This window comes from Furipterus horrens, unplaced genomic scaffold, assembly GCF_987537825.1.
Source record: "Furipterus horrens unplaced genomic scaffold, mFurHor1.1.pri manual_scaffold_7, whole genome shotgun sequence".
Taxonomy (NCBI): Eukaryota; Metazoa; Chordata; class Mammalia; order Chiroptera; family Furipteridae; genus Furipterus; species Furipterus horrens.
Window position 1 is genome coordinate 43,860,045 of NW_028327177.1, and position 25,321 is coordinate 43,885,365.

The following is a 25,321-nucleotide window of genomic DNA, read 5'->3' on the forward strand; positions in this document are numbered from 1 at the left end:
CACAACATGAAGCAGCAGCAGCTGCCACAGCAGGCAAGCAGATGTATGAATATAGCCAAGCGGCCCATCTGCTGATCGAAAGCCCTAGAAATGCTCTGGTTACCAACAGCCTGCCCTTAACCTCATTCCCTTGAGCAGTGTAATCAGATGAGCAGCCGCAGCTCCAAGGGCTGCGAAAAGCCCAACTTAGTTAAATTGACTAGAGGATTATACAAATACCAAAATCAGTCATTTTGTACAAATTAGATATTTGCGGCCCACCTACAACTATGTAACACCAACAGAGGCATTGAATGAACAAATGTCCATAACTGTGTTGGAAAGCAAGTTTCAGAGTACAATAAATTCATAATTTTATTATGTTTAGTGGCAGGAGTATACAGGATTCAGAAAGGACCAAAAGAAAAGCTGTCATTCTCCTAGGGGACTGATTTCACTTGTGGCTCTGGGCCCACCATGTTCCTGGTCTGCACTGCCGACAGACGAGGTCCAATCACAGGTTCATTATTCACCCAGGGGCTCTGGGCTGTGGGTGAACCAGGGGTTCATGTGACCACTCAGACAGACTCTAGCTGGATGGGCAGTTTCTATGACTGTGCTCATCAATAGAAAGAGAAAATTTTCCCCCAAACTGGTCAGAACTGAAAATTCTCTTAAGAGAACCAAAATATCCATGCAAAAAATATATAGATATATCCATGCAGCCCCACCCTTGTCTTAACCTCTTGGGATAGGGCAGGACACCAGCAAGTAGGAGGAAAAGTGGGCGGGCACATTGGTCAGCATCCTATGTTTATAGCACACCTTATACACTGTCTAAGGTTCTGCATTTAATTCAAACAGTTCCTAACAGATTTTGTGTCCAATTAAAATAACCAATTTAAAGAATGTTTCAACAAGCAAAACAGGAAAGTATTTTTGTTGAATGCTAATTAAATGAACAACCTAATAAAGAACTAATTCACATAGGAAAAAATGTCTGAAATCTTAAACATCTTCGGAATTTAACTCATTTGTTTCCCTCTTTCGTAAGCACATGAAGCATTGTGTGATACTGCCCAACTAGAAAAAACAATGTCTATGGAAGAATATCCAAGGTGATGTTCTAAACAGGGCTCAGTCATAAATTCCACTGACACATTTCTCTATGAACAATGGGCCACCCAACAGTGCTGAGAACTCACCAATGAGACAGATAAAAAATAAATCAGTTTCTGCTGCCCTATTCTAACATATGCCTAACAAGGGAAGAATTTTGCTTACAGAAAATGTAAACAACATTCCTGTTCACTGTCAGAAGTATAGATGTAACACCTGAGGGGGTCTCTAGGTCTGTAGTTTTCAGGTGACAGCTGTCAGCTAAAGTCAAAGGTCTCCTCACTCTACTGCTAACTGCCATGAATTCTCTTATGTACTTTCTCCAAAAACAGGTCAGATCGGTGAAAATAAGATGAGCACAAAAGCCATTTTATTTACAGACATGCTGCTTTACTACACAACTACTTTAAAATCCAAAAGAAAGAGGAGAAATCTCCAGGGCCAAATAAAACAAATACTTATAAATTAAATTTACTCCTAAAAAGCCTAAGCAGTCTTCATTTATTCAAGGCTCATTCTGGCTTTCAAGGAAATAAATAGTGAAATGGACTTGATAATAGCTTAAACCAGCCATGCAGACTAACCACTTACTAAAATAACCTTTGAAATTAGCTTAAGGAAGGCAATGTCTACTTATATGTCCTTGATGGCCTTGTTTTTATAGGATAACAGCCGCATCCTCCAGGGTCTACCACATGTCATGGGAAGAAATGCTACTGACTGGATGGGGTTCCCAGCCAGCTCCAGGGGACTGACCCAGGCAGAGGCACAGCCAGCCTGGAACAGATGGGTAAAAGAACGTACCTTCAGGTTTGGGAAGGGACAAAACAGAACACTTACTGAAAGTAACCCTACCTGACTCCTGGGTTTCTACTTCCCTACTCCCTCCCATGAGAGTCCATTTTCCAGTGGCATGAAAAACAACAGCATTACCTGAAATCAAGTAAATACATTGCCCACAACTGTGACCACAATCAGGAGAGTTCTGGGCAAAGAAGTTCAAAACGGTGGTTCAGTCTGTCATTAATGACTGCTAGCGTTTGCTCAGCCACCACCCACCCCGCCTTCATGCCCCTTTTCTGACCTCAAGATCGCTGGCGACTATGCTAGGAATCCATCTAGTAGTTGGATTTCATATTTCTCATTTGAGCTAATCTAATTAATTTATTTTGGTCTTTTTAAATTTGATCAAGACCATTTGAACACCCATGTTCCCAAGTCACAGCTGCAACATATAATTTTGCTTCTAGCAGATGTTCATTGAAAACTTCTTTTAGAAGGCTGCTCCCTTCTCTGCACTCAATTTCTACATTTCTATGTCTAGATCAGCATTGTTCAATGAGCCACCAAATCAGAACCATATATGTAATTTTAAAAATTTTAATAGCCACATTTAAAAAGTAACCCAAAAGAGTGAAAATAATTTTAATAATTTTTATTTAACCCAATATATGCAACATACTATCACTTCAAAATCCAAACAATATTGAAAAATGAGTAAGACAGTTTAAATTTCTTGGTACTGAGTCTCTGAAACCCAGTATGTATTTCACACCAGCATATCTCAATTCCTACTGGCCACATTTCAAGTAAAAAATGTACATATGGAGGCAGTGTCTACCATACTGAATAGCATATTTATAGATTGTTAAAAAGAAGAAACAGAGACACAAATTTTAGGTGTTATCAAATAATTTTCATAATTATTACCCAGGTAATAAATATTCAAGTTGTATTAATGTTTGATTTGGCATTAAATAAAAAGCAAGTTAAATCTCAAATCACATTTTTTATTTAAAACATATTTACTGAGCATGTAGTATGATCCAGGCACTGGTGTAGGTGCTGAGATATGTCTAAATAAAAACAAACAAAATTTCCTTTGTCCTCATGGAGCTTACATTTTTCTCTAAGTAATCAACCTCTTAAATAAGAATTAAAAGAGTTGGGGGTTATGTTATAAAAATTAGGACATCATTTTACAAAATATCTCTAAGTAATTTACGATGGCAAAGTGTTTTAACTATGTGTGATATTATACAGTGCACAGTAGAAGACACAGTGCCCTACTGGAAAGTATGTCCTAAGAACAAGTTCAGAAGGTGCCTGTGTCTGGGGGGAGAAGGGGTCCCAAGGAGACAGCTAAGCTGATGGAATCGCCACCACCACAGAGACTCACTGTGAAACCAACTGTGAACATTTCAGAGCTGGCAAGCACTTTGGAGAACTTCTCATTCAAACCCCTTCTCATTTAACAGATGAAAAACCCCTTTTACAGACTGAGAAGTGTAAATATCTTCCACAAACTGTTTTAATGGCCAACAATTCCCAAAGATGAAGGAGAACTGTATAGATGAGATGGCAGCTTACTAGGGAGGGCAAAATGTTCAAGGTTCAAATCAGGTCCATTTTACTCAGATAAGTCACTAAAACAATTACTGACACTAGCAAATAGAAGAGTTTCCTTTCAAAAAAAAATTTATTTAGGAAGCAGCACATATTAGCACCACAATAAAGCTTAGTTAATTTCATTGGAATTAAGCAGGATAAAAAATAAGCAGATCTAAAAAGAAAATAAACAGAACATAATGGGAGATGGAAGCAAAGAGTCTACAATAAACCAAGATGAAAGAAGTTGTGTAAAACTATATATTAGTATTTTGAAGTGAATTTCAGACCTTCCAAATTTCCATAAACAATGCTTAGCTACTGTGTAGCCATGTTTTAATTTGGTATAACAGAGATCTGGAAAGCCTGCAAGGAAACAGGTGACTACAAAACCCTTTCACATGGTAGAATCCATCCACAGGATCCTTTTTTCATCAATATCCAACACCTGGGCAAGTGCAAAGTTAAAAGATGATGGCCTTTCAGATGTTGGAGACTATTACTGTTCTATAGCTTCGTTTCTAGCTGTACTCTTTAAATTCCTCTTCTCCACCTCCAAAGAACCTGGGGTATAGAATGTAACTGTGGCAATGATGCTTGGGACCCAGTGAAGCATGTGTCAGAATTTCTAGCAGTCAGAAAAACACACATCACCACCCTCAGCACAAGCCATGAAGAAGTCTCTCGATCATCAAGGGTACAAATCATATCCAGACAGGGGAAAGATCCATGAGCTGACAGGTGAACACGCAGAAGATAAAGATGCTTGGTTTCTATTCAAAGTGTAAGTCCTTTCATCTGGGCCATGAAGCCTGTGGACAGCCCATGGACAATGCACCAGTGGCCCCCAACAGCAGATGGGGGAAGAGGAAAGCCCAGCCAGGCCAAGGTTTGCCATGGGAGAAGGCATCAATCCAGGGACAATGACCCAGATAAAGAATTAGAAAATACCTCCAAATTCAGAACATCAGCTCACCACAAGTCAATTCCAAATTTTCCCCATGGACCAGATGATACCCTTCCTGAACCCCCTGGATGAGACCACATTTTCTTCCTCATTAGTATGCATGGGTGGTGCCAACTCGTTGTGACTATACTGTCCTACACAGCCATCACTAGCCACATGTTGCTACTTAAATTAATTAAAACTAAATGAAATTTATAATTCAGTTGCTCAATTGCACAAGCTATATTTCAAGTGCTCAATAGTTACATGGGGCTGGTGGCTAGCTACTGTGTATATATGAATATGCCATCAATGCAGAACATTTTATGGACAGCTTGACTTATATATTTTTTCTTAGAGGTAACATTTTTAGACACAAACCATTTCATATAGTAGCAATTCTCTTTGATGAAAAATATTTCCTCTTGCTCAGAGATGAGTATTCTTTCCAAGGTCTACATCTACCCTTGTGATGAAAATTTATAGTAGTCTTTCCTTATATTTTATGTTAACTACATTTTTCAACCTATACATACATTATCTCCTTTCTGTATTATCTCCCACATATATTTATGTTTCTTAATGAATAATTTTTATTATGGTAGGAATGATTCTCAACTACACAAAATCCATGTACTAAGGAATAGTTGATTTCAAAATCCTTTCCACTTACAATTGCCATAGTACCATTGCCCTTTAATAATTTGCAAGCTTAATGTTTACAACTAAAAATCTCCATAACTATAGTAAGGTCACTATTTTTCTCAGTGGCTTTGTATATTATTTTCATTCACTATTTATTGGAAGAAAAAGAGGTAGAAAGAATAAAAAAGGGCCTGAAGTACTTCAGAAGGTCTATATTAGTCCAAGCACCAAATGAAAAAAAGGGGGAGAGAATAGGAATTGCATTTATAGTTAGCCTCCATTTATAGCATGAGGTAATCTCCAATTTTGCTGATATTAATGGAAGATTTATTTTTTTCAAATAGGGAAAACTATGCTCGGAATTGATATTGTATCAAGTAATGCTATGTTTGGCATCAGTATTCCCTGTAGCAGCTAATAGTTATCTCCATTCACAGCTCCCACCCTGCCAAAGGATAAAAAACCCTTGATCTTTCCCATCATTCATTCATTCATTTAAAAAGTATTTAGCGAGTGCCTACTGTGCATAAAGCATTTCACAGACACTGGGCATACAGAGTTGAACAATACAGATGTGGCCCCTGTCCTGTACAGCCTACTGTTGTAATAAGTGCCTCAGATATCCTGCATATTCAACCCATCCACCAACCTGCTGGTTCTGCCTCCCACACATCTCACAAGTCTACCTCCTCTCAATTCACACTACCTCTGATGAAGTCAGGCCTTCCTGGTTTAGAGAAGGACAAAGCATTACAGACTGGTTCACCCAAGCCTGATCTCAATGCATTCACACAGCTGATTAAATGATCTTCCATTCTAAACCACAAAATTCATCATGTCTCTCTCCTGATTAAAATCCTTAAAGGAGTTGCCATAGCTTTTAGGATCAAGTCCAAATGCTCCAGCGTGGTGGAAGGCACTTTGTAATCAGATCCCCAAATTCCCTTCCCTCTGCATGTAAAACACTCACAATTACCCAGGCTAGGCCTGTCAACCACTGGAAGTTTACTGCCAGTGATGCATTCACATCCTCACACTTCTCTTGCCCCTACACCTGCCTTCTTACCCCCGCTCCCCAGGCTATGCATTCCGGCCTCTTTCAGTCCTATCCAGAGAAGCTTCCTGACCCTCAGCCCTCTCCCCCTCAGGCTGATTTTGAAACCCTCCATAAGATTTCCACTGCAACAGGGACAAAAGCTACAAAACCAACACATGGTTGTTCTTGTTTAACTACCTCTCTATCTTGCCCTTTGAAGGGGGTCCTGGGACCACTGGCACCCCCTAGGAGATGGTGAGAGACGCAGTATCTTGAGTCCACCCAGACCTCCTGACCTAGAATCTGCATTTTATTAACAAGAGTCCCTAGTGATTCCTGCACATTTTAAAGTTCAGGAGTCCTGCTCTCAGACTCTGAGCTCCTCTTTACTATAGGTGTGAATGCTCTTCAATTAATGGGAGAACAAATAAACAATAAGAAATTAATTGTCCCAAAGAATTACAAAGCAAGTAATACAGATAGTCTTGGCATTTGTGACTGACAAAGAAACAATACTGACCTTACCCAAAAAAATTATGAATGACGGTTAGTGACAAATTTTAATTTGTAATAGTTTACAAGTAGTGGACATCTAAAAGTGGTTTAATGTAAAAGATACCTCCATCTGCTTGCCAATCATTTTTGCAAGACAAAAAAAAATGCAGTTAACATTAGTATCTAATGCTATGTTACATAACACACTATTTCACAGGTTTCTTGCAGAAAGCTTTCAGTTATTTCTACATAACTTTGAGGAGTTTAATATTCTGAGCTGCCTTTCAGATAAAGATTATTTTTTCCACATTAAGTGTTGAGGCTAATATGTTTTCTTTCAAGGCAACTAATGAAACAGCACTCAACTAACAGTTCATAGAGAGTGCATGGCCACAGCACTAATTTTTTTTTCTAAATGGGTCAAAAGGCTCATTCTGTCCAATATGTAGGTTGTGCCACTAAAGCACAAGAATCATGTAAATTAGTGTCCTTTAGAGAACAGCCTTTATACCCTGCAATTCAACATTGAAACATCACTCCCTGAAATTAACTCCTTCAAAAACTAAACCCCTGAGAAGATAACCAGCAGACAGCTGACCTGCTTATCCTACCACAAGGTGATCTTGCCATTCAGTTTAGTGTCCCAGCAATAGCCCATTATACATTCTAGTAACACTGACAGTATTCAACATTATATGGCAGTAGAGCAATGAGGACAAAGACATATATAAATATCTGTACATCTCTCTATGTGTAATAAGATGTGAATCTATGTCAGACATGTGGATCTATCCTATATCTCTTTATTGCTATCCTAATTAATATTATAGATAAGGGGGAAAGCAAGTAAAAATAAATCCAAAAATAAGTAAATGAAAACTTTTTAGTGTAATTTACTTGGAATAGGGAAAAATTAAACTTCAAAAATGTATTTCAACCCACTTGAAGGATGTTTATAGTGCAGACTAATAGAATAGTATAAATTTTACAAAATTTTGCCACTGATAGTGTGTCTTGCTTAATATTGTAAAATATCCTGGGATAGTTTAAACTATTAAAACTTGATTGGGCCCTGGCTGGTGTGGCCCAATGAACTGAGTGCTGGCCTGTGAACCAAAAGGTTGCTGGTTCGATTCCCAGTCAGGGCACATGCCTGGGCTGCGGGCCAGGTCCCCAGTTGGAGGTGTACAAGAGGCAACCAATCTTCCCTCGCACATTGCTGTTTCTCTCCTTCTCTTTCTCCCTCCCTTCTCCTCTCTCTAAAAGTAAATAAAATTTAAAAAAGAAAGAAAATTGATTGGTCTATAAAGGCAAATGACTCCACATGATAGTTGGCCTAAGGAAAAAAAAATCAGCGTTTGAAAACATTTTCCCACGCACTCCAGCCCTATTTCAAGCTAGTGACTTCACACACACACACACACACACACACACACACACACACACACACACCCATCTGGGTGAGGTGGTGATGTCAAACCTACAACAAGTGAGAGGAGGACAGATGGAGGGAAAGAAGGAGCTGTGAGGCCACCCTCTGTCCAGGGACGCCTGGCAATCACTAATCCCTCTAAAGTTGCCTCTAAACCACAGGAGGATGTCCAGGTGGGACAAGAGCAGCATGCTGAGGCGCTGGAAAGCAGCAAATGGCCAGATGCTCTGTAAGAACTACGGTAATTGTATACTAAACTACAGTTGTCACTGATTAACTAACAGATCGGCAAAATCCTACATTCTTCTACATCTTAAAATGTTCTGGGAAGCCCAAAGCAGGATCTTGTCCTATACTACAAGGGGAATTTTAAACCTGTCCCCAGTCCTGCCGGGTTTGAAATACAGGGAAAAGGTATGTTAGTCTTCACATACTATCAACATTCTTTACCTTAAGAAAAAAAAACCTTGGGCAACACTGCATCTGAAAATAATTAATCTATTTTCTCTGCTAGAGCGGAGCACATGTGATGAGAAGAGCCTTATCCATCATGAATAAACCTGAGCAGAGACAGGCGAAGTGTCACAGGACACCAAGGGCAGAGATCACACAGTAACCTCTAACAGTTTTCTAAGATGCCATATTCTATGCAAAAGAGAAATACACAGAAATTATATAATTTCAAATTTCCATCAGAGAAGTAAGCAATATAAAAGTGAAACAGAACAGTGGAGGAGGTCATTAAAAGGTAATTGGAAAAAGTATTTTGCAGAGCTACACATGGTTTCAAAAAAGTAAATCTACAGAAAAAAAGGGAAGAAAATGTAACTTATTCAATGACTATAATATTAAATTTCTATTGCAAATATTTGACAAAGCAAGTGGAATTAAGGCTAGAATATATAGTTAACAGTTTCGCATCTACTACTTCATAACCATTCTGCCTTACAACAAAGCTAGAAACATTTTTCTATACCTACACTACCGTAAACATCAATAGGTTCTACAATGCTACCATAATCAACATTATTTGATAATCAAAACGATTACCAAAAAATACCATAATAAAATAACTATTGTTAATCAAAGCTATCAATTTCATGCAGCTAAATAAGCCTGCTTTATCTTTTAGTCAAATTAAATATCTTCATTAAATTAGAACATGATAAAAAGGGAAACGTTATTATCCATAAACTCTATATGTTTAACTTTATATTTTCCTGCACTCACAGCCAAGCTCCGCCCTAAACTGGCCCCTCTCCTCATCACCCAGAAATCTTCTGAGCTTCCCTCCCCCAATTAACTGTGCACTATGAGGAAAACTAACTATGAAATACCTTTTATACTATCCTAAGTAAATCAGTTCATAACTGAAATCTGTCTCAAAAAACTACAATACATTCTGTAACAAATTCTTTTAGAATTTTACTGCACCATGCTTCTCTAATGTCATTGAAAGCTCACTGCAATGGCGTGCTTCACATATTTCCCATAAATATCACTTAACTAGCCATTCTAGGTACTTTTTACATGAGTGTAGCAGATTCCTGATATTGGAGTATCATTCTAACCTACAAATAAACTTTCTATTTCAGTTTGAAAAGGGATCCTACTTATGTAGTTATAATTTTCTACTGTGTCCATTTTCATCACAGATTAAGCTTACCTCAAGTTAGCAAGTAAAAGAGACTGTAATACGAGAAAAAGGCAAAGTGAGAAAATGAGCTTCTCCCAGGTATGACATTTGTTTTGTATAATAAACATGATCAATATAATTTAAGGCTAACAACAAAGCCTTATAATTGAATTTGCACTTGATTTAATCAAATACAGAAAGAGCCAGATGATACTTATCTTTTAAATACGGAGTTTACTACAGCCTCAAACGGTTGCATCTACCCATTTGTATGGTTTCAGTGAGTTTAACTACTATACATCAGTGGCTAGTAAACGTATGATCCAGATAAGGAAATCTAAATAATTAAATTTCATCAGCGATAGTATCGTATTTACATATTATACCTACCCACATTATTTTTCTTTTTAAATTTTATTTTTATTGTTTTTCTGTTACAATTGTCGCACTTTTTACCTCATTGCTACCCCCCACCCAGCCCACCCCTTCTCCCACAGTCCATCCTGACCCCGCTGTCCATGTTCATGGGTTATTTATATCAGTTCCTTTGCTAAACCCTTCCCCTACTTATCCCCTTCCCTCCCTCCTCCCTCCCCCCTGATAAGTGTTACTCTGTTTCTTGTTCAATTTTGTTCATTTATTTGTGTTGTTCATTAGTCTCCTGTATTGGATGATAGCATATGGTATTTTTCTTTCATTGCGTGGCTTATTTCGCTAAGCATAATTCTCTCTAGTCCCATCTATGTTGTCACAAATGGCAGGAGTTCCTTCTTTCTCTCTGCTACATAGTATTCCATTGTGTAAGTGTACCACAGCTTTTTAATCCACTCCTCTACAGATGTACACTTAGGCTGTTTCCAGCACTTGGCTATTGTAAACAGTGCTGCAATGAACATAGGGGGGCATAAGTTCTTTTGAATTGGGGTTTCAGGATTCTTCAGGTATAGTCCTAGTAGCGGAATCGCTGGTTCAAAAGGCAGTTCCATTTTTAGTTTTCTGAGGAAATTCCATATTGCTTTCCATAGTGGCTGCACCAGTCTGCATTCCCACCAACAGTGCAGTAGGGTTCCCATTTCTCCACATCCTTGCCAGCACTTGTTTGTTGATATAGTCTCATTTGTTTATTTTTTCCTTTATTTCCCTTGCCTTAGGAGATGTATCAGTGAAAATATTGTTACGTAGGATATCTGAAATTTTCCTGCCTATGTTTTCCTCTAGGACTTTTATGGTGTCACGGCTTACATTTAAGTCTTTGATCCATCTTGAGTTTATGCTGGTGTATGGTGTAAGTTGGTGGCCTAGGTTCATTTTTTGCACATCCCTGTCCAGTTCCTACCCACATTTTTCAAATTTCCTCCCCCATATCTATTACATCCTAAACATACCAAATTCTCCACTTCACACTTGTTTCTCAAAGATGATTTAAAAATATTCACAATTTTTTCTACATACAATTCTGAAGAATATAAATAAAGTTTATAACTATGCTACCAAGAGCTTACTACCTTTAAAGACCAGTGGCTATGACAAACATTACCTCTAAGTTTCTAAAACAGCATTAAGGATTCTGTATGTAAAGCAAAGGGCCCCATTAAATAGAATACTGCCTACACTACATCTTCAGAATGCATTTTATGTCTAGAAAGAGCAAAAAATATTCTGAAGTTTCTGCTGCAAAAATATACTCACAAGCCCTCTGTACTCTGGTTTGGTCACTTGTCAAGAGCTCTGCGCATTCAACTGCCAGGATTCCCTAGCAACTAAAACTCTACAATCCTAAAACAGTGAGAAAAGGGTTGTTTTGTTTTGTTTTTCCTTTCCTCATCCTAGTAAAGGGAGAAGTCTTGAAATACCATTTGGTACTTGAAATTGTTTATGTCATTAATATCCAAATAACTTTATTGGTTGCATACAAACTTAGTAGTTAGTATCTTTTTTAATCTATCAGAATCATTTTATAACCTTTTGGTATGATGAATCTAAATTTTTGTTATTTTACTTTTTGAAAGAATTCTTTTCCATATTTTTCTTTGAAGAAATGATGTCCTGTTGAAAGGTTAACTTGTGAATATAGACTATATTTTAATAATCTTTCATCATGAACCATTTAAATGTCCCCCTATGATATCTCTTTAAATATGCCCAGAGTACCTGGACAGGTGAGTGCATCAAAGAAGACCTTGCATTTTCTGTCTGTCACTTTGTAATCCCAATGCCAGATCCAGTGCCTCAAAAATATTTAAGGAATGAGCCATTATATAACATCTCAGTATATTACTTGCACACCCTCCTCTGGCCACAAAAACACGGGCAAGTCAAAAAGCTGCACCGCCTTCCTAAGATTCTGTTCACACAGGGAAGTTGTGGGACAGGGGGTTAAGGCCTCTTCCATCTCTCTACTCATACTGTGCCATTTAAAAGGAGAACCACATACTGGTAATAGTACTTTAGCTTTACAATGCCTTGTTTGTGTAATGACCATCTCCAACCTTCAGAGAGGACCTCACAGATCAGCGTGGCCTAGGACAGTTTCCAATCAACAGGGTCCAAAGAACTAGGCAATCTCTTCTCAACTTTCCATTCTACCTATATGTGCACCCAAGAAAGAAATGCATTAAATGCTATTCATTGCTTATATCTGAACATCTTTTCCCTTAAAAAAAGTTCAAAGATCTCTATACACTGCTTTCACCTATTTTAAGTTCCACTGATATTTGCTAACAACCCAATATCAAGTATCATGAAAAACTGTAATGCTATCTGGAGGCCACAAAAAAATAAAGTGTTTGAAGTAAGTTTTGATCATTAATTTCACCTAGCCTCTTTGTCCACAGGTTGCGTTTAAGCATTTCAGATGTAAACCCAGTATAAAAGAAGCAACCATGTGAATATGCTGAAAGTAACTGGCTCTTGATAAATCAAAATCTTGTGTTAGTAAAATGATTTTTCTGCATTGCAATAATCTTAACGTCTTCATATAAATGTAATTTGAGTTCCTGAGTTTGTTTTTATGAATTTTTTCTGACCCCTCCAATACTATCAGCTATTTTGTTCTTGGGGAAAGTGTTGGTAAAGGTAAGAACAGAATGCCAAGAAGCACACAGGCCCCCTCCCAACAGTCCCCATGCTGTCCAATACAGTAGCCACTAGCCCCATATGGCTATTTAAATTTAAATTACCAGTACATAAGATTTTAAGTCCAGTTCCTCGGCAACACTAGCCACATTCAAATGCTCAACAGCCAAAAAGTGGCTAGTGGCTACCAAAATGGGCACAAACACAGAGCTCACTTGAGTTTTCATCATGACAGAAAATTAACAGGCAGTGCTGGTCTAAAGGAGTCTGTCTAAGCTAAGACCTAAAGGACTCAAGAAAGAGACTGGCAGGTAAAGAATCTGAGCGAGAGGAGCAGGAAGAACTAAAAATCCATTCCTGAGGCTTAGGGAAGCAGAATACACTCAGATGTCTGCAAATACCTCAATGTGGCTTATGGCTTACATGGAGGCCAGACAATGAAAGACCTTGGAATTCATTCAAAATTCATGGAGAGGTGATGCAAAACTTTGAGTGAGTGTTTAGAAAGATGTGCATTTTAAAAAGAATGCCCCTTACTAAAATGTGTATCACAGAGTGGGAGAGGTGAGAATAGTAAAAACTAGGGCCAAGAAGACCAGTCTGAAGGCTCTTACAGGAATGCAGGTAAGAGATAACCATACAGCAAAGGAAAAGGTGGAGATACTCAAAAGACAGAACTACTCAACCACCTGACTTGGTTTCTGACTGGATGTTTCTGGCTGGACGAAGAAGAGTCTAAACTGACAGGACTCTGGGGAACAGAAGAGAAGTAGAGTTTATATGTGGTGAGAGAAAGAGGTGTTGAGAAAATCCATATGGAGCTATCCAGTTATAGCAGCACAATGTAAAAAGTGAAGAGCTCAAGAGAGAAAGCTGAGCTGAAGACATGGCTGTTCAAGTCACTGACAAACAGAAGTAAAGAAAAGTCTGGGAGTGGAGGAGGTCATCCAGAGAATATGTTTAGAGTGACAAGAGAACAGGACAGAATTCTGAAAAATGCCAACACTTACAGGACAGGCTGAGGAGTCAGCCAGCAAGACAGAAGCAAACACCAAAGATAGTTTTAAGGAAGTGATCAACAAGTTCAAACGCTCTAGAGAAATAAGATAAAAGTGTCTGTCAAACGCCACAAGTAGATATTACTAACTTTAAGAGTAGTTTCCACACAGTAGAGGAGGCAACTCCAGTGCTCAAGTTAAGGTGATAGTGGGTGAAGAGTTAGTAGATACGGCTCCCAACCTCTGACCAAGCAGGTAGAGAAAGCTAGCTGCAATGGAGGGCTAGCCTTTGTCTCCTCTACACGAGAGAAATACGACTGTGTCCAAATACAAGTCATGTAACCCTCTGTGACTCGATATAAAATAGGGATAATAACGGTATTTGTTTCATAGGGTTATTAAGAAAATTAAGTGTATTAATATTTGTAATACAGATAGAACAGTGTCTGCCGCTTAGTAAGCACTATATAAGCATTTGTTAGATAAAACACATAAACAATAATAGGAGGAGGCATAGAAAGCAAGAGGTCTAAGAAGGGACACAGAAAGAAGGGAAACAATTAAGGACATGAGTCTCCAGAGAAGGAAAATGGGAGAAGATACAGTGCACAGGGGGCAGAATCTGCCTCTTCCATCAGGACAAGGAGAAGGAAGTGCAGATACATAGAAGTAAACAAGAAGTAAATGTGGTTTCACTGCAGCAGCTTCCACTGGTTTGTTGAATACAGAAGGAGCCTATGGTTATGAGGTTTGAGTTTTAAAGGAAAACACTGAGCCATGACTGGTGTGGTTCAGTTGGCTGGGCATCATCCTGCAAACCAAAAGGTCCCTGGTCCGATTCCTGGTGAGGGCACACGCCTGGGTTGTGGCCCTGGTCCCTGGTTGGGGGCGTGCAAGAGGCAACTGATCGATGTTTCTCTCACACATCAATGTCTCTTTCCCTCTCTTTCTCCCTCCATTCCCCTCTCTAAAAATAATAGAATCTTTAAATAAATAAATTGGGAAAAAAACCAAAAACACAAATGCTTGTGAATTAGAAGAATTAATATTATTAAAAACATCCATACTACCCAAAGCAATCTTCAGTACAATCCCTATCAAAATTCCAACGGCATTTTTCACAGAAATAGAACCACCTTAAAATTTGTATGGAACCACAGAAGACCCAGAGAACAAAACAACAAAACAGCATAGGCAGAGAGCACTATGAACCCACAAAGTTCTGAGACCCACTCTGAAATGACACCCCGTTGTAGAAGTTCCTCTTCTCATTTTTAAAATACAGATAATACCACCTCCCTCTAATTTATGAGGACTAAGTTAGGCTGTATTCATAAAGCACTTTAACACAGTACTCGGCACATAATTAGGACACAATGCAGATGGATCACTTTCTCCTCTAATGTGCAAAATCTAAATATACAAAATATGTCAAGCAGGCGAGGCTGTGTCTCTCTGGTTCCTGCTTCTCATTGTAGAGTTGGGAGGTGAGGAGGTGGAAAAGGGCTGACAAAACAGTGAATACCCTCCACTCTACGACAGTAGCTCTGCAATTAGAAACATGCAAAGTCTAGCTGTCCTCTTCTGAAATTCACTTCTAGTGGCAGAAAAATAATCACAATTTCAAGCAGCACAGACAATTGATAAAAAGTAATTACACAGATAAATCAAAGACAATATTATGTAAATAATTATGTAAATGTAAAATTACCCAGGAACCACTAATAATTCTAAACTCTTCCTCCCGAAAGGTAAATAGGCATCTGGGTTACATAGCTTAGGAAGCCATCATTTCTCAGAACACATTCACTTCAATGCTATGAAGGGGTAGCCCACCTAGAGAAAGGGAAGTCAGGGTGGTGGGCCACCTGCAGGCACTCCCTCTATTTTAAAAAAGAGGCATCACACACCTGTCAGGTCCTGCCAGTGTCACTCCAAAGACCAAGTCATCACCTGAAGGAAATTTCTCAGAAAGTAAAATCTCATGCTACCTTTACACCTAAAAAGGGCTGGCAGTACGCAAGCTCTCCCTAATCACTCACAATATAAGCTTACGGCCACACAACTGCAATCCTTGCATTAAATTAACGACTAAAGAGTTCAGAATGTAGCAACAAGGCAACCTATAAAGCTCTGAAGAAAAACTGAATACTAAACATATTCTTTCCATTCCCCATTTATTTACTGAACAAATGAGTGAGGAGAAACCTCTTTAATTTCTTCTTCCAATAATAAAATAGGTTAATAACACAATTGTAATCTTCAGGAATGCTTGGAGTATGGTGTAACTACCTAAAAATTATGCTTAGTAATATAAAAATATATTAACTTTTTCGCTCACCACTATGATTACTCTTGCAGGTCTAGCTTTTGGGACACTTCTTTCCTCAGACTACCTGACCATGCAAGTAGGTGGAAGGCCTCTCTCGTCAAGAAACCAGAAGGAATTTCATCTTCAAACCATCCTTGACCTCTGCTTCTACAATTCTGAACACTTTCAGAAGAGATCACAGGCCATTTTTTAAAATATCTCTTTCCCTAACAACTCGCCATCAGTATGTGCCCCTCATCTGGAATCTGGAGCACCATGTCTGCAATTTGCAGGGCCCTGGAGACTTTGAGGAGCTGGGAGACTTCCACCAGCACCACAGGGCCTGTGCCCAGCGCCCCAGGCTGCACACCCCTGGAAGGCTGCTCTGCTGCCCCTATTCATCCCCAGTACTTACCACTGTGGTGAGGATAAAGCAGATGCATGAGCATGCTTGTTGAAGGGAGTAAAAATCAAGAGTTCTTTTCAATAAATAAACCACAAAAACTTGAGTTCTGCACATCCTGTCATTTATTTCTGAACCCATCCCAGAGCTGACCTGCCCCCAATTTTACATAACTAATAGCCTTGAGAGGTCCCCATTCCAGCCCAAGTTTGTGATTTCACATCAGCATTTTTCATTTTTATCTCTTACTAACCATTGTCAAAAATTAAGCTAATAAATGTTAAAAGTTTATGTATAAAACCACCACCTCTCAGCAAAGAATAATGGTGGCCAATTGTGACAACTCTTCGACACTTTAGAAAAGCCTACAACAGTCACAGAGAAAAAGTGAAGACAGAAATATTCGGGCTGCTGATGGAGGTAAAAAAGATCAGCATCTAGAAATGTGGAAAATACCAGTTGTGAAGCCAGAGAGACCTGGCTCAAACACTGTCTCTATCTCAGAAAAAATTAAAGCAGCTCTCTGGACGCCCGCTTTCTCATGTATGAAAATATGAAAATAAATATTCCATCACCCCGCTCAAAGGGCTGCTTAAAAGTGATTTCACTTAGTCATCACAAGTGGCCATTAACACTACACACTGCACATAGGAGACAGAGAGTAAACATTAGTTGTTCTTCCCCACCTGCACCAACCTTAGCTTAGGCACTGAGATTTCCCTGTGCCCAGTTTCACCAGCCAAATACACTGGCCATCTCTATGGAGCTGACAGTATGAAACTCAAATGGTGTTATACCAAGCTCTGAACTCTTCTGTACTATTAAGAATCAAAAACTTCTTTTAAAAATCACCACCACAGCCCTGACCAGCATGGCTCAGTTGGTTGAGTGTCATCCCACAAAGTGAAAGGTCACCGGTTTGATTCCTGGTCAGGGCACATGCCTAGGTTGCAGACCTTATCTCTGGTTGGGGCATGTGCGAGAGGCAACCAATCGATGTTTCTCTCCCTCTCTTTCTCCCTCCCTTCCCCTTTCTCTAAAAATAAATAAATAAAATCTTTAAAAAAAAAAAAAAACACCACCACACGAAGCCTGATACTTTACCAAGACAGAAACAGCGCTGGCGGGAAGGGACAGGAAGGCTTGTCCCTTGAGGATCACCTTCGCAGATTATGAAGGGAATTCTGCTTTCATGCCTCTAGTATCTGGGAATCACAGAACATGAGCACTAAGACTCAAGAGAAACAGTGAGAAGGTAAATAAATGCTTTGTTCAACATTATCCAGCTAGTCAGAGAGAGCTAAGACTTGACCACACATCTCAAACCCCAAGACCAGTGCTGGGTCCTATGTAGTAAGTATGCTTCACTGCTAAAAAATGTACGCATATAGTTCTCAGGCAACAGCATCCTCTCAGACTACAGAACTGTATTTATATATCACTGAGAAAATGTTAAGACATTTGAGGCAATACAATGTTAAAATAGTATATCCGAACACTATCAATATAGTAAACTTCCATCATGACTTGAAGCAATTTCAAGTAAGGTGGCATTCTAAAAACATTTTAACCACTGCCATTATGACTGAATGCTGTGTCCTATCTCCAAGGTCACTATGCTGAAGGAAATAACATTCATTTGCATAATTTCTGGTTTATTAAGTCAACAATGTTATGAGAATATTTTTCTTTAACCAGCAGAGTACTTGCTTCCCTAAAATATCTGAGTAGTCCTTCTATACACAAAAATATTTGCCTTCTATGCCATTATTTCTGTACACCTGCGTCCTTCTAATGGTAGATAATGTCATAAACCATTGAGTTCAAGGTAGATTAAGAAACAGGTTGTGCAAATCAGTTGCAAGCTTTTTTCAAAGAACATTGACTTACTTGTGAAAAAAAAAAGATTGACAAATTATGGTTATTCAGACTTAAGCATTTGGCAGGCATTTTCTCAAAAATGGACAAAGTAAGTCTGCCACTTCAATGCAAAAAATTGAGTTTTGTTGGCAATGATAAAATCTGCAAAATCAGAATTTTGGAAGATCCGTATCCACCATTTTGAACTTGACAGCTTCCCAATACTTAAAGGACTTTTCTGATTATCAGCTAGTGATATTAATGTGATTTTTTAAAATATGCATAATGAAATATCAACACTTGAAAGATCTATGTTAACTTACTGAACCATTATTTTCCAAATTAGCTACAAAACCATGCAGATAAAATATCCATTCAAAGTGTAAGATACATCAATGAATTTTAATGAAACTAAGTACAAAAATTTTACTGATATGATTTCACATTCCATACTACAACTAAGCTTTAAGAAACTACTCCTTATAGTTTTCCTGTAATATCATATTATCTGAAAAGGTTATTCGACTATTCTTCCCTTTTCCATTACAAATCTGCGTGCCATATTTCCTTCATGTTCTCCAACCAAAACAACATATTACAAGAGATGGAACACAAAAGCAGTTGTCAGAATTTAACTGTATTTTCTTGACCCAGGTATTTAAGAGATTTATAAAAATATAAAGTCATGAATGCTTCATTATCACTAAACTTTTATTTTGGAAAAAAAATTATTTTTCATAAAGTTATGTTTATATTAGCATGTAATGAATTTAACATTATTTTTAAATGAATTAAATAAATTTTAAAGTTTTAACTTCCAATATAGTAAATATCAATAAATATAACACACATAAACAAACGCTCTTTGGGCTTCTCAATGAGAGTATAAAGTGGCCCTGAGATCACAACATCTGAGAACCACAGCTCTACACCTTGGACACAAAAAGCATGGCCACAAGTCTTGCCCATGAAGAACTAGAACTTCAGTCATTTCCACTGCCACAATCACCAAGAAAGCTATAGATATCCCTGACAAGGGAGAGCCAGAATAGGAGTCACAGACTCTAATAAAGACTATTTGTCTAAAATGTCTAGCTTTCAAGAGAAACTGGGGACTGAAAAGTAGAAAGGAGAAGTGGATAAAGTTCCAGCAGCCAGCAAATCAAATGACAATTCACTGTTGATTAAAGAAAAGAAAGGGAATAACTTACTTTTGCTTTGTAGTTTACTATTTAAATACTCTGGCATTCATCCATTTCTTCTTCTCTTTTTACAAGAATGCAACATCCCCCACTGCCACCCTCACTGTTTTGTATGAAGATCAGAGGAGGAGCCAAAAGCTTTGATTTATGTGTCTTAGCTTCAGTATCCCCATTTTACAGATGGTGAGACTGAGTCTCTCAGAGTTTAAAAGACTTGTAGTTGGGTGGAAGAACCAATATCCCTTCCCAAGTCTCTGGGCTCTTTGAAATCTCTTCCACACACTTCGACTGGTGAGTCCCTACACCAGCAGCATCAACACCACTAGGAAACTGTTAGAAATGTGACTTCTCAGGACAACCCAGACCCACTAAATTTGAAATTCTTGGTGTAAGCCTCAAACCCTCCAGGTCTTTTTAATGTACGAACCAATGGCCTAGAAACAACAGAACCCCAGGCAGGCACCCATCCACCAGAACATCTTAGTTTGCTAGAGTAGCCGTAACAAAATACCACTGACTGAGTGGCTTCAACAACAGATATTTATTTCTCACAGTTCTGGAGGTTAGAAGTTCAAGATCAAAAAACTGGTGAGGTCAGTATCATTCAGAGGCCTCTTCTCTTGGCTTGTACATAGCCGCCGTGTCATCATATGTTCAAAGGACCTCTTTGTGCGCACAGAAAGAGGAAAATCTTTCTCTTCCACTTTTTATAAGGCAGGCCATTAATTTTAGCGGATTAAGGCTCCACCCATGTGACCTCATTTAACCTTAACTGTCTCCATAGAGGCCCTACCTCCAAATACAATATAGTCACATTGGGATTGGGGCTTCAACCTATGAATTTGGGAGACACAATTTAGTCCCTAACCAACTTCAAAAGAAAAATGTTCAGGCCTCATGCTAAGGTTGATGCTGCTGGCCCAGCACTTCACTTGCGGAGCCCATGACATGGAAGAAATGACAAAGAGAAACACGTTCACATGGAAAAGCTGCAACTGGCGAAGGAATCCCAACACAGACAGGGACCCAAAGCAGCTGAGCAGGACTCATGGGTATCCCACAGGAAGAGAAGAGGGAGTCCATGCTGATGCCTGATGCTGGTGGTGGAAAACATTTACTGAGCGTTTACTCGTGCACCAGGCCCTGTGTGAAGCCTTCTAATGCATTCCTTCACTTAATCCCTGTTACCCCCATTACAGGTATAGAAACTGAGGATTTTAAGGTTAAGTGCCCTGCCAAGGAGCCACTGCTACCAAGAGGCAGCAATGGGAATCATCCCTAAGACTGCCTTCAGAGCCAAGTTGTCTTGACCTCTTCTCTTTACTGGAAGGGAGAGGGGAACAGGCTCACATCCCGTCTCAATTGCAGGGAGGATTCTAGGCACTGGAGGCCATACAACACAATAGTGCAGAGGACAGGCATTAAGGAAACACAAAAGAAAGATATTTGACTTCACTGATAATGAAAGAAGGGCACCTATCAAATGGCAAAGGACAAGAATGTCTTGAGTTGGCAACTACAAAAAAAAAATAGGCAAGACCTACACCATTGAAACAACTGTGAGCCGAGGCCTTTCAGGACAATCCAACAACACCCACCATGTAGAAAGTGAACACAGCTGTGACCCCATGATCCCCCTTTCCAGGAATGTATCCTAAAGGTGCATGAAGATGTATGCAAAGGGCTAATCTTTACAGCAGCACTGCTTTCAACAGTAAAATACTAGAGATGACCTACGTGTCCACTAAAGGTAAATAGGTAAATGAAATCACTTCCAACTGGAGTCACTGTTTGAGCTATTTGAAAAGATAAAGCTCCATGTATTGATATGAGAAGATCAGCCTCAGTATTTGGAGAGAAAAGAAAAGAAGTTACATATGTTTAATATGTTCCCACCATCAAAACTTTTCTCTCCCCAAAAAGCCTGGAGGAATAATTGATGTTCCAGAATTTACGGGGAATGAGGATTTCACTTCCTACCCTATACATGTTTTAAGGTGTGAATATTTCAGAATAAACATACTTACAATTATAACTTATAACAATTTCTTTTCTACATTAAACTGATCCCTCCAGGTTCTGCTGGCTGGTTAACTCGGGCTGGGTTATTAACTCTCACCAAGCCCTGATTTCCTCACAGGGAGCAGGAACCACTGTGGGGATGAGGAGAGCACTCCCCGGGCCGCACTCTCACCCTGCGTGCTGTGACAGGGGTGTGCTGGGGACGGAGCTCCCTGGCGGCACAGACCACATACCCTGTGCCCCTCTTATCCTAGGGCCCACAGAGTATCTAGTACGAAGAGTTAATCAAGTAGTAATTCATGAACAAGACTACTTATAACTAATGTATTTAATCAATACTAATTATCTAAGAATGTGTCAATCTGAGGCTAATGTATATTTCACTTTCAAGGGAATTTTGGGGAAAAAAAGTTTATAAATCTCTGAACCACCACACACACTCCATATAGTTTAAAAGCATAAAATGGATCTACCCATCTAAATTTCTTAACAACTGTGAAAGTTCAAAATAAAAGATATCCAGATTTTCCACAGTCCCGCTTTGGAAATTTAAAAACTAATTTCAGCCCACTCATCTAAAGCCATAACTCAGACTTATTTCAAAAAAAGATGTCTGTCATCTCCAAAGTTCCCTACCCCATGGTGATAATTCCTTCCCATATCCAAATAGTGCTATGCCTTACTCAAGTGATGGTCCAGAATGCACGATGAAATACATGAACATATGATCAAATTTAAATCAATCAATTTTACAGCTACTTATTTTGCACTTTTAAACTCATCCCACCCATCCATCCTGTGCATTGCTACATAAACATGTGAATGGCAACAGAACCAATAGGAAAGACCTATGAAGAAGATGGGGCTACTTACTGTGTGGTGGCCAAGGCCTCATCTACATCAAAACCATAGTAATTCTCCAGGGGTGAGGTGGGCAAGGCAGGTGAGGGCAATGCAGAAAAGATGGGACAACTCGAAGAGAACCACAATAAAAAAATGGGGGGAAAAAGGCCTCAGTAACTCTCCAGAATAACAAAATAGACAGTAAAATAATAACAAATGTGAATAATTTTGAGATATCAAACAAGTTCTACCCAAAGGTATTGCCAAGTCTAAGACTAACCAAAGTGTTTACTGTATAGCCAACAAAAAGTAAATGAAAGCACCGCAAAGATACACTTTCCTTCATTTTCAAGCAGGCAAATGACCATAATTTTAATTTGGCTATACACCACGGTTATAAATGAAATACTAACAGCTTTCTTTTCAAGACAGAATATATCACCAACAAATGATCAAACTAAACATCACCAAGAACCATGACAAAAAGAAGCCAGGTTCCCAATGTGATGCCCTAAGGAAAGACAACATTGCCCATGTCTTTACTCAGGACCAAAAAAGGATTATTTAACTTCCAAAGAAGTGGCATAAGTAAACCTGGTATTTGCCTCATCCCGTAACCACATCAAAATTACAACTAAACTATAGAACAGTCATCATTCAGAACTGCCTGAAATCCAGCTGAATGGAAGTCCTACAAGAGAATTTAAAAAGAAGCCACATCCAGACTGGTAGGTGGGGTAGAGATGAGGAATGGACTGATTCCACATCCTCATGTGGGGCTTTAAAATAAGGAGGGATATCTTGGCTGTGGAGATCTCCCTGAGAAGCGAGGGGTCCCAGGCCCACACCAGGACCTCCAGACTGGGGTTCCAGAGCCAGGAAGAGAAGTCCCTGTAACTCCTGGCTATAAAAATCAGCTGGGATTGAGGCTGAGGGAAACAAAGGGTTTCTAGAGTCCCAGGCCTGCCTCTTAAAGGGCCCATACACAAGCTTACTTGGACTCACTCCCTCTGAGCTCCAGTGCTGAGGCAGCAACCTGAAAGGCACCAGAGACATACAGGAAAGAAGTGAACTGTCAGCCATCAGGAAGCCGGGAGGGAGAGGGAAGGGTTTCTCCCAGACAGAAGTGCTAGCAGAGGCCACTGTTCCTTTTTGATGAGCCCACCATCCACACACAGAGTGGGCAGGCAGGCAGGCACCATACCTCAGTCTCCATCAACACGGCTCACACTGTTCACCCCACCCTGGTGATTCCCTGTGGTCCCATTTCACCCAACATCCAGGCCCACGCAAGCTGTTTCCATTGGCTTTTTCATTGGAATGTCCTGTCCTGATCATGCTTCGGGTTTTCCTAAAATCTCTCAAACAAGGAGCAGCTGGCCTCATTTCACACTTGGCCTCGCCTGGGCACCTCCAGACCATCATAAGTAGCAGCCATTTGCAGGATAGCTTTGTAGCTCATGCCAGGTGGCCCCAGGCAGAACACAGGGGGCAGCTGACCTTGGCCAGCACCTCCCAGGAGGCCTCGAAGTCAGCACATCCAGCGGGCAGTGGTGAATTATCACCACCCAACCATCTTCAAAAGTGACACATTCAAGGAGTGAACTCAGAGGGCACTGGAGCCCAGCTGATATAAGTGCTGCTCTGTGGGATGGGCCCCTACAAAGCTGATCTTCCACAGTGACCACAGTGTTTGGTGGTCACAGCCAGTCCTTGCAGCTTATCAGTGGGTAAATATCTCAAATTAACTTACCAACAGCAATCAAGGCTCAACTACAAAAGGAGGGTGCAGTTGGCCCACATGTAGGGCACACCTCTGCATACCCAGCTTGGGTGATAGGAGAGGCTGTGCCACTAGACCCTACAGGACAACTACTACATTAGATCACACTACCAGGACATGGAGTCATAGCAGCTCTACCTAATACATAAAAACAAACACAGGGAGGTTGTCAAAATGAAGAGAAAAAGAAACAATGCCCAAATGAAAGAACAGAACAAAATCCAGAAAAAGAACTGAACAAAATAGAGCTAAGCAGTCTATCAGATGCAGAATTTAAAACACTGGTTATAAGGGTGCTCAAGGAACTTAGGACCTCAACAGCATAAAAAAGAGCCAGTCAGAAATGAAGGATGCACTAATTGAAATAAAGAACAATTTACAGGGAATCAACAGTAAAGTGGACAAAGCTGAGAATCAAATCAATGATTTAGAACACAAGGAAGCAAAAATAACCAACCAGAACCGCAAGAAAAAAAGAACCCCCCAAAAATGAGGACAGTGTAAGGAGCCTCTGAAACAACTTTAAACATACCAGCACTAGAATCATGGGGATGCCAGAAGAAGAGAGAGAACGAGGAATTGAAAGCCTATTTGAAAAAATTAACGACAGAAAACTTCCCTAATCTGGTGAACAAAATAGACACACATGTCCAGGAAGCACAGAGAGTTCCAACAAGATGAACCTAAAGAGGACCACACCAAGACACATCATAATTAAAATGCCAAAGGTTAAAGACAAAGAGAGAATTTTAAAAGCAGCAAGAGAAAAGCAGTTAGTTACCTACAATGGAGTTCCCAAAAGACTGTCTGCTAATTTCTCAACAGAAACTGCAGGCCAGAAAGAATTGGCAAGAAATATTCAAAGTGATGAAAAGCAAAAACCTACAACCAAGATTACTCTACTCAGCAAAGTGAACATTTAGAATCAAAGAACAGATAGAGCTCCCAGACAAGAAAAAGCTAAAGGAGTTCACCACCACCAAACCAGTATTATATGAAATGTTAAAGATACTTCTTGAAGAAGGGGGGATCAAAAATATGAACAATAAGATGGCAAAAAATACATATCTATAACAATTAAATCTAAAAAACAAAGTAAGCAGCCCTGGCTGGTGTGGCTCAGTGGATTGAGTGCCGGCCTGTGAACC

General features: G+C 39.5%; 1 protein-coding gene across 2 annotated transcripts in view; it reads right to left on the reverse strand.

Moving 5' to 3' along the window:
* Positions 1–25,321, reverse strand: part of CHD7 (chromodomain helicase DNA binding protein 7) — a 199,361-nt gene that overhangs the window by 133,713 nt on the left and 40,327 nt on the right. The window lies entirely within an intron of this gene.